General features: G+C 42.2%; 1 pseudogene; it reads right to left on the bottom strand.

The window, feature by feature from the left end:
- Window positions 1-2,032: 2,032 nt before the first annotated feature.
- LOC126083688 (eukaryotic translation initiation factor 1-like) lies at window positions 2,033-2,412 on the bottom strand (annotated as a pseudogene).
- Window positions 2,413-11,229: the final 8,817 nt, after the last annotated feature.

Here is an 11,229-nt window from a genome sequence, read left to right as displayed (position 1 = left end):
CTGGTGGCTTAGTGCTTAATTTGTGGGCTGCTAACCAAACACTTAACCAAAAGGTGGGCAGTTCAAATCCCCCACGTGCTCCTTGGAAACTCTATGGGGCAGTTTGATGGCAACAGGTTTGGTTAGGTGTTTTAGATATAGCTGTGGTAGTTTGCCATCATATTTACACATATGAGCAGTGTCCCTATTTGAATGTTGTGAAATTTATTGAAAACTTGAATGGAAGGAACTATTTTGGCCCAAAGCAATACTACCATATATTTTTTTAAATTAATTTTTATTAAGCTTCAAGTGAACATTTACCATTCCAATCAGTCTGTCACATGTAGGTTTACATACATCATACTCCCTTCTCCCACTTGCTCTCCCCCTATTGAGTCAGCCCTTTCAGTCTCTTGTTTGGTGCCAATTTTGCCATCTTCCCTCTCTCTCTATCTTCCCATCCCTCCTCCAGTCAAGAGTTGCCAACACACTCTCCAGTGTCCACCTAATTTAATTGGCTCACTCTTCATCAGCATCTCTCTCCCCCCTGCTGACCAGTCCTTTTCATGCCTGATGAGTTGTCTTCGGGGGTGGTTCCTGTCCTCTGCCATCAGAAGTTCTGGGGAGCATTGTCTCTGGGATTCCTCTAGTCGCATTCATATCATTAGGTATGGTCTTTTTATGAGAATTTGGGGTCTGTATCCCATTGGCCTCCTGCTCCCTCAGGAGTTGTCTGTTGTGCTCCCTAGCAGGGCATACATCGATTGTGGCCAGGCACCAACTAGTTCTTCTGGTCTCAGGATAATGTAGGTCTCTGGTTCATGTGGCCCTTTCTGTCTCTTGGGTTCTTAGTTGTCGTGTGGCCTTGGTATTCTTCCTTTGCCTTTGCTCCAGGTGTGTTGAGACCAATTGATGTATCTTAGATGGCCGCTTGTTGGCATTTAGGACCCCAGGCGCCACAATTCAAAGTGGGATGCAGAATGTTTTCATAATAGAATTATTTTGCCCGTTGACTTAGAAGTCCCCTCAATCCATGTTCCCCAGACCCCAGCCCCTGCTCCGCTGACCTTTGAAGCTTTCATTTTATCCTGGAAACCTCTTTGCTTTTAGTCTAGTCCAATTAGGCTGACCTTCCTTGTATTGTGTGTTGTCTTTCCCTTCACCCAAAGCATTTCTTATCTACTGATTGATCAATAAAAAACCCTCTCCCTCCCTCCCTCCCTCCCTCCCCCCTTTGTAACCACAAAAGTATGTGTTCTTCTCCGTTTTTTCTATTTCTCAAGATCTTATAACAGTGGTCTTATACAATATTTGTCCTTTTGCCTCTGACTCATTTCGCTCAGCATAATGCCTTCCAGATTCCTCCATGTTATGAAATGTTTCAGAGATTCGTCACTGTTCTTTATCGATGCGTAGTATTCCATTGTGTGAATATACCACAATTTATTTACCCATTCATCTGTTGACGGACATCTTGGTTGCTTCCAGCTTTTTGCTATTGTAAACAGAGCTGCAATAAACATTACTACCATATTTTTACACAAATACAGCTCACCTTCTACATTTGTTTGCCAGCGGGTCCTCCCCCTCACCCCGCCAGGTATTTTCATAAGTGCTGCTATGCTAATTTTTTTTTTACATGTTGCTGTAAAAGATTAGCATAGCAAATACCTGGGGTGGGGGTGGGGGATGTGGTTGACAAACCTGGTCAGGTGGTAGGTGACATTCTTTTAGGGCAGGGAACTAACTCTTTGCAGGAAGGGCTGGGGAGCTTCATAGCTGTCTGTGATCTTGGGGCTCTGAGCTTGGCTGAAACATCACATTATTGCTTTGTTTCAGGCTGGGTACTGCCAGGCACCTACTGTTTGATGTCTGTTTAAATGAAGGACTTCAAGACTAGACAGCATCGATTTTTTCAGTTTATTGCATGAAGGACTTAGACTAGTCCAAATTAAAAGTGGACCCCAAATGGCTACATTATGCAAGCTGTGAGGTTTAAGCTTGTGACAAGAGACAGAAGGGAAATTTTCTACTCATTTCAAGGAAATCCTCACTTAAGCTTCAGTGAGCCACAAGCGCTTAAAACCCATGAACCTTTCTTGAGCTGGTTGTCCTTAGCCACTCCAGTTTCTACAAGGAACTGGCATATGTTCTTGAGCTGGTCACCCTGTAGCTGAATTACTTCTTCATATTCTGAATGCTGGATTACAGTACCACTGCAGGCAAATTTCTTCTTAAACTCTTTCACTAACTGTTGTTTTAATAGTAATCTTCAGCGATCCCTTGGATAGTAGTAAGGGTCTTCCTGCCGTTCCTCCGTTGAATTCTGACATGGGTGTAATTCTCAGTCCCAGCACAAAGCACGTCACCACCCTTATTTGCATCATCAGCAAAGGGGTTGAAAGAGTGGAGGTTCTGGATAGCGGACATACTATGAAATTCCTTTTCCTTGGTGGAAACGACCTGTGGAAGGCGTCAGTCGGGTGAAAGTGGGGATTGGGGAGAGGGACTACGATGAAGTGACCGGAAGCAGACTGCTTGATCCTCGGCAGCAGCTCAGTGACTCTCTTCTTTTCTTATAAGGACCCCAGTCATATTGGATTAGAGTCCACCCTACACCACTGTGACCTCATATTAACTAGTTGTATCTGCAAAATCAATACTTCCATATAAGATCACATTCACAGGTCAGGGAGTTAGGACTTGAACATATTTTTTTGGGGATACAAATCAATGTATAATATTAGGCATGAAAAACGGGGTTGAAAAATAAATGTAGTTCAGACCATCTCAGGATAGGTCACTTCTGGGAAATCTCTTGGCTATGTAGATTTGTCGTTCATAAAGAATTCTGACCCAACTTGGGAGAACATGAAGTCTTGGAACCGAGAGAGAACTGCTCACATTTAGGAAATGTTTTTGATTGATGAAACAAAAGCATTTCTTTTCTCACTATCTCCAGATACTATTACAAAATCATACAACAAAAGGTCTTTTGAAAAACTACTGCATTACTTAAAAATTAAAATCTTTATTGAGATAACTGTAGATTCACATGCAGGTAAAAGAAATGTTAGCGAGAGATCCCAGTGTACACTTGTTGTGTAACAACCCAGCAACACCTGAACCCAAGGTTGGCCTCATCTCCAAGAGACTGAAGAAAGACTCCAGAACCAGAAATCATGACATATGGTTTATTGGGAAGCTTACTTACAGGACTGTGGCCCAGGGTGGTGGCTGGACCAGTTTAGCGCTCTGCAACTGCCTAGCAATGGACACAAGTTTATATACTGTTCCAGCTGAGACCAAGGCTCATTGCTTTTCTTCCCAAGGCCTTGGGCAGCCAGTGTTCCCAGGGACTTCATTTCCAGGCCCAGATGTTTTTCTTCTTGTTGCTAAGGTGTTCCTTGGCCTTGGCCACTGGCCCAGTCTCACTACTCCTGGCCTTGTACCTTAGCCTGAGTCCATCCCAAGTTCATGCCAAGTATGCTTCAGGGAAGAGCAAAACTGACTCCATTAGGAGGGAATGCATAAAGCTAAATAGAATTACCCTACAACACTTCATCCAGTTTCCCCAGTGGTAATATTTTACAAAACTATAGCACAATATCACAGCCAGGACATTGACATTGATACAATCTGCCTAGTCTTACTCAGATTTTCCATTTTACTTGTACTCATGTGTGTGCATGTGTGTATTTAGTTCTAAACCTTTCCATACTATTTGAACCACTTTAAAGTCTACAACTCAGTGGTTTTCAGTATATTCACAGTCTTGTGCAGCCATCACCACAATCTAATTCTACACAATTTTATCACATGTGTAGGCTCATGCACTCACCACTGCAGGTGAAATACTGAACAGTTCCATCACCACAATTCCTCATGGTGCTGCACCTCCCTCCCTCCCCCTTTCATTCCTAACCCCTGGTGACTACTAATTACTATGGAATTCCTCCCCTTTCTATTTTAATTTTTAGGATATAAAATCTGAATGGCTAATACTGTTAAGAAAAATCATTTAGGCTCTGGCTTTGTAATTCTTAGCCTTTTACCTATCTAAGAAGTCTAAGCATTGGGTCTGGGAAAGGCATTTTAATTAGAACATTTGCTTTTTATTGGGTCTAGTTATTCAGACCTCTTTGTTTTAATTGTCCTCTAACCTCCTGCTCCTGAGTGCCACCAAAGCTGCAAATCACCCTTCAAAACTGCAGCGAAAGAGTGAAGAAATGTTATGTTGCAAACAGATGTAAAGGCTTGTGGAGTCAGGTTTGGTGGGCCTCTGAGGTGTTTGTATAACGCTATGTACAATTACCATTGTGTAATTGAATTTGTCTTGCTGTATGCCCCATTAGACTGTAAGCTCCAAAAGGTCAGGGACTGCATCTTGACACTTAGCACAAAATCTGGGACATGATATTAATAACAACAGCATTATGCAACATTTATTGAATCCTTATTGTGTAGCAGGCACTGGGTTGAGTATTTTGTACCCATTTCATATTTAATGCACCACAAAATTCTATGAGGTATGTATTATCTTACTGATTTTACAAGTGAAAAAACTATGCCCTAGAGAGATCAAGTTACTTGCCAAGGTTACTCTGCAAGCTAGGAGTGGACTAGATTTTGAGGCCATGCTTTTAACCATTACTCTGTGCTTCTTAGATTTTCATCAATTTCTAATTTTATTGCATTGTGTTAAGAGGGTGTTTTCTGGAGCATGTTTGGAATGAATTGAGATTCTCTCTGAGGCTGAATACATAGTCAATCTTTGGCCTACTTGGAGGGAGGTTGCCTCCAGGGAGCTGAGGGAGGGTTGGAGAAGTTAGAGGTGGTAATTGGGGGAGTGGTGGTGGTAGCTAGAGCAGATTATGTAATGCCTTGGAGGCCAGGTAGAGGAGTGTTTGGCTATCAGGGCTTCCAACAGGTTTGTTTTTGTTAGCCCTGCTGAAAGTTTGCATTTCTACCTCAGATATACTGTATCAGAGTCTACATTTTAACAAGATCCCCAGCTGATTCTTATGTATAATAAATTTTGAGAACCAGTGCTCTGGTGGTGCAGTGGTTAAAGCGCCTGGCCGCTAACCAAAAGGTCAGTGGTTTGAACCCACCGGTTGCTCCATGGGAGAACGATGTGGCAGCAGGGACATATGAACCAGTAAACAAAGTATGGGTTTGAACCAGAACTAACCAGTTTGAAACCCTGCTGGATATAGAAAACGTGAGGACTCACGAATGGTTCTTATGAGGGGGCTGATGGTGAAGAAAATCTGGCAGCAGGACACAAGATCAGCTAGAGATAGCCAGGTAAGACTGGGTGTGGTAGGTAGAATCCTGGCGCCCCAACATAGCCACAACCTAATCCCTGGAACCTGTGAATATGTTACTTTAACTGGCAAAGGGGAATTAAAGTTGCAGATGGATTAAGGTTGCCAGTCAGCTGACCTTAAAATAAGCATATCCAGGTGGGCCCAATGTAATCACAAGTGTCTTTAAATGTGGAAGAGGGAGGCAGAGGAGTCAGTGTCAGGGAGATGCAATGTGAGAGACTTGACAGGCCACTGTTGGCTTTGAAGATGGAGCCAAGGAATGTAGCAGCCTCTAGAAGCTGGAAAAAAACAAGAAAGCAGATTCTTTCCTAGAACCTCCAAAAGGAACACAGCCCCTCTGACACCTTGAGTTTAGCTTGTTGGTGTTGTCAGGTGCTGTCGAGTCAGTTCCGACTCATAGCGACCTTATGTACAACAGAACAAAACACTGCCCGGTCCTGTGCCATCCTCATAATCATTGTCGTGCTCGAGTCCATTGTTGCAGCCGCTGTGTCAATCCGTCTTGTTGAGGGTTTCCTCTTTTTTGCTGACCCTCTACCAAGTGTGATGTCCTTCTCCAGGGACTGGTCCTTCCTTATAACATGTCCAAAGTATGTGAGACAAAGTCTTGCCATCCTTGCTTCTAAGAAGCATTCTGGCTGTACTTCTTTCAAGACAGATTTGTTTGTTCTTTTGGAATCTATATTCAGTATTCTTTGCTAACATCACAATTCAAAGGTGTCAATTCTTCTTTGGTCTTCCTTATTCATTGTCCATCTTTCGCATGCATATAAGGTCATTGGGAACATCATGGCTTGGGTCAGGTGCACCTTAGTCCTTAAAGGGACATCTTTGCTTTTTTTAGGCTAGTGAGACCCATTTCAGAATTCTAACCTCCAGAACTGTGAGATAATAAATTTGTGTTGTTTTAAGCTACCAAGTTTGTGGTAATTTGTTACAGTAGCAATAGGAAACTAATCAACTGGTAGATAAAGAAAACAGCCCAGGGGCTGTTGCTGTTCAACATGAGGTAATAAGTTTTAAGGCCAGGGTGAGGGCTTTGAAAAAGGTGATCAAATTGATTGATCCCAGTGACCACACCCAATAGCCTCTGTAAGAGAAAGTTAGGATTCATTAGAAGAAGATTTGTCAGAGGTATTTTATAAGGAACGGAGAATATCATGATGTTTCATTCCACTCCATATCCACTGAGCCAAGAGAGGGAGTCTCTGAAAGGACCCCTTGGAAAGACTGAGATTGGAGACCAGCAAGATTGGGTGCTTGCTGAGCTGCTGAACTAAAGACCCATGGCCTGAAGGTTTAAGGACACTTGTAATTATAGTGAGCCCATTTGGATAATCCAGGATAATCTTCTTATTTTAAGGTCACTTGATTGGCAACCTTAATTCAGTCTGCAATCTTAATTCCCCTTTGCCTTGTAATATGTTCACAGGTTTCGGGGATTAGGATGTGGGCATCTTTGGTTAGTCATTATTCTGCCTAACCCAGTATTATTCTGCCTACATACCCAGATTTAGCTGAGAAAGTTCTTATGAGAGTTTGACCATATGTCCTTGGAGTTTGTGAGGTTTGGAAGCTGTGTCAGACTTTTTCCTGGAAAGGTCTGAAGGCTGGAGCCTGGATGGGACAGGAATGAGGCAGCAGTGGAAACAGGCTGCACAGTCATACCTGGGTGGGCAAAGTAGTGTGTTTCTATGGGTCAGCTGGGTACTGCAGCAGGGGCCAATATTAAATCATCTTGAAAGGACCTGCCAGGTGGACATCCATCTACTAAGAGTCAGGAAACCTGATTTCCAGTTCTATGCTTACCACTGATCCATGTAGTCTTGGTAAGGTCATTTAGCCACTCATTTTTATTTAAATAATAGCACTGTCTATGTGCCAGATATGGTTGTAAGTACTTATATCATCTTATTTAATCTTCACATGAAGATGGCCCAGGTCATCAAGAGTCGGCGCTCACTCAATGGCAACTAACAACAACAATTGCACAAAACTCTATGAGGTCAGCACTTGCCCTGTTTTTACAGACTTGGGAACCCAGAGGCAGGGCTAAAATAACATGTCCATATTACACAGCTGGAGAGTAGAGAACTCAGGAAGCCTGGCTCCACTTTGAGTGTACTGTCTTGGCCATACTGCCCACCCTACTCAATCATCCACCTAAAATATCTTTACTGAGTGTGTAGTATGTACTAGGCATTGTGCTGAGGATACAAAGAGTGGTGAGATATAGTTCCTGGCTTAGATGAGTTAATAGTCTTGTGGAGGAAACAGACAAATTACGGTACGGGAAACAAAAGAGGAGGGTACAATGTCATGGAGGCTCAGGAGAGGGTTGGAGAGCAAGAAACTGGAGGAGGCCAGGCAGGGAGAGGTAGGAGGCTCAGTGAGGCTGGATGGTGGAGAGCAAGGTCCTCCTAGCTGGAGAGGAGGGTTGGAGCACATTTTGTAGGGAATTGCAGTCCAGCTGTTGTGAAAATATGAGTGGAAGTGCTTTAAAGAAAACATTGCACAAACTTTGTTGTTAGCTGCCATCTAGTTGGCCCCTGACTATGGGGAACCCGTGCAAAAAAAAATGTTGCCTGGTCCTGCACCATCCTCATGATCAGTTATGGACTGAACCATTATGATCCATAGGGATTTCGTTGGCTGATTTTTTGAAAGTAGATCTCCAGGCATTTCTTCTTAGTCTGCTCTAGTCTGGAAGCTCTGCTGAAGCCTGTTCAGCATTAGAGCAGCATGCAAGCCACCACTAACAGGTGGGTGGTGTCTGTGCTTGAGGTGCACTGGCTGGAAATTGAACCTGGGCCTCACCCATGGAAGGTGAGAATTCTACCACTGAACTACTGCTGCCCATTAAGACACCATTACTAGTGCATTATTAGTATGTTACTTATTATAGGCCTAGAACTGTGTGTAGCAGTGTGGGAGAATCCTAGCAGAAGACCATGACTTAATACAAAAAACCAAAACCAAAACAAACCAAGGCCAGACAAGACAAGACAAGACAAGGCCAGACAAGACAAGGCCAGACAAGACAAGACAAGACAAGACAAGACAAGACAAGACAAGACAAGACAAGACAAGACAAGACAAGACAAGACAAGACAAGACAAGACAAGACAAGACAAGACAAGACAAGACAAGACAAGAAAAGACAAGACAAGACAAGACAAGACAAGACAAGACAAGACAAGACAAGACAAGACAAGACAAGACAAAGACGAAACAAAACAAAACAAAAACAAACCCATTGCTGTTAAGTCAATTTCAACTCACAGCAACTCTATAGGACAGTAGAACTGCCTGATAGGGCTTCCAGGGAGCTGCTGGTGGATTCCAACTGCAGACCTTTTTGTTAGTAGCTGAGCTGTTAACCACTGTGCCACCAGGGCTCCAGTTTAATACTAGAGAGAAGAAATGGCTTCGCTTTTAATTAACTTGAAATCTAGTTGAGACAGCACTTTCATAACCTGAAGCAGCTGGAGGACAGCATAATACAGTAGATAGTCCGGAGTAGACAATATGTTACAGATCAGAGAGACTCGGGTATCGGTGCAGTATGGGTAATATAGAACGCTGGCGGTTCAGGAGGTCATCACCTGCCTAGACTTCTGGGACAGCAGCCAATTTCCTTGCCTCTAGTTTCTGCTCCTACCTGTCTTCCTTTATAAAACAGTGTCTTTGAAGTTGTCATCTGATCATGCCACTCCAAGCCTTAAAACCAGGGATGTGCTGGAACCAGCTCATTCTGGTTTGCCAGAGCCAACTGCTAAAATTTCAGGAATTTTGTGAGCCAAATTTTGGACACACCTTTATTAAAAATGAAACTAGATAAATTTACAATTAAATAACTGATATTAAAAACAAAAGTAAATACTCAAAAATTACTTCCTCATTATTTTACTATGTTTTACTAATATCTATGCTTTTGAGGTTATTTACCATATTGTAGCCATTTTTTCTTAGCCATACCGTGGAAATAGCATATTATGGTATACTTTTTTATTGTGTATCTTTTCTTATCTCCTATGTTCAGTGATATTATGTTGGTAGCTTGACATCAGTCATGGTGTGAGGATGTACATCATAGAAATCAGCAAATGTTACAAATCAGGGCTCCCCCAACCCCCTAGACAGCTGGTTGATAACATTCACTTTTTCAATAGCTTGCCTTAGGAATACCGCCTCTCACCACCTCGTAGGCTTAATTTCCCACGAGTCCTTTTCTACCACGTTGAATTTTATATTCCTGCATGACTTGGCATGTGCCTGGGTAAGAGTATTGTTTCATGCTTCTGTGTCTTTATTTTGAAGACCCTTATCTTCCTTGTCCACTTGGGTTGTTTGTCTTCAAAATCCAGCTTAGACACCATCCCTTCTGTGACGTCTTCCTTGGCTCCTCTTTCTGGAATTAATCTCTTCCTCTTCTGAACCAGTTCTGGATCATGTACCTACTTTTATGATTGTACTTTTCCCACAATGAGTTGTGATAATTGTGTTTGAGCATGTCTTTCCTACTAAATATGGTTATCATCTATACAGATGCATCATTGTATTACCAGCATCTGAATCTGTGCCTGGCATATACAGCATGCATACATTTCTAGAGGTATCTGGAAAGAATCTGGAGTCCCTGAGTGGTGCAAATGGTTAACACACTGGGCTGCTACTAGAAAGTTTTGTGGTGTGAGTCCACCCAGAGTTGCCTTGGAAGAAATGCCTGGTGATCTACTTCTGAAAAAGCAGCCATTGCAAACCCTATGGAGCACAGGTCTACTGTGACACATATGGGGTCATCATGAGTTGGGATGGATTCAATGCCAATTGGGTAGGCAAGAGTCTAATAAGTGAATAAAAGAACAGGGACTATATATAGAGAAGAGGTATACAGGAGAGGCAATATGACATGGTCCACTGTCTTTGGAGTTTGATAAGCTTCAGCTGAATCCTAGCTACATCACTTATAAGTGTATAACACTGGGCAAGTTACTTAACTTCTCTGAACTCAGATTTCTTATATGTAAAATAGAGATAATAATACTCTAGGGTTATTTGGGTTATTTATTTATTTAATGTCTCTTATATATCATTTAAAGGAGCCCTGATGGCACAGTGCTATCCACTGCTAACTGAAAGTTTGGTGGTTTGAATCCACCAGCTGCTCTGTGGGAGAAATATGTAGCAGTCTGCTTGCATATAGATTAGAGCCTTGGAAACCCTATTGGGGCTGCTCTACTCTGACCTATAGCATAGGGTTGCTATGAGTTGGAATAGACTTGATGTCAATGGGTTTTTTTTTTTTTTTGGTATATATCATTTAGAGTCCCCAGGTGACACAAATGGTTTGTGCTTGACTTGTAACCTAAACATTGTTGGTTCAAACCTACCCAGCGGTACAATGGAAGAAAGGCCTGGCAATCTGCTTCTATAAAGATTATAGCCGAGAAAACCCTATGGAACAGTTCTACTCTGCAACACATGGGGCTGCCACGAGTCAGAATCCACTTGATGGCAATGGGTACTTTTTGTTTTTTTATATATCCTTTACTATATGCCAGGCACTGCTCTAGGCACTTTATAGACATTGAGGATTGAACGTATGTATGGCAATAACGTATTTAATGTTTAGCACAGTGTGAAGCACATAATAAGTGTACAACAAATATCTGTCATTGTTGTTATTATTCATATGAGCTCTACAGGAAATACTTTTATCCCTAGAAAAATCCACACATGTTTCTCTAGGGAATTGAGACTGTTCCTTAGCAACCCCTACTGTTTCTGATAGTTAAAGCATAGTATTGTAACAGTTGAAAGTGCTGTCAGTATTTTGTTGGAAACTATTTTTTCTGTTAAATGTACAGTAGTCCCCCCTTTTCCGAGGGGGATATATTTCAAGACCTCTATC

This window comes from Elephas maximus, chromosome 10, assembly GCF_024166365.1.
Source record: "Elephas maximus indicus isolate mEleMax1 chromosome 10, mEleMax1 primary haplotype, whole genome shotgun sequence".
Lineage (NCBI taxonomy): Eukaryota > Metazoa > Chordata > Mammalia > Proboscidea > Elephantidae > Elephas > Elephas maximus.
This window is presented reverse-complemented; position numbering and strand designations above follow the sequence as displayed.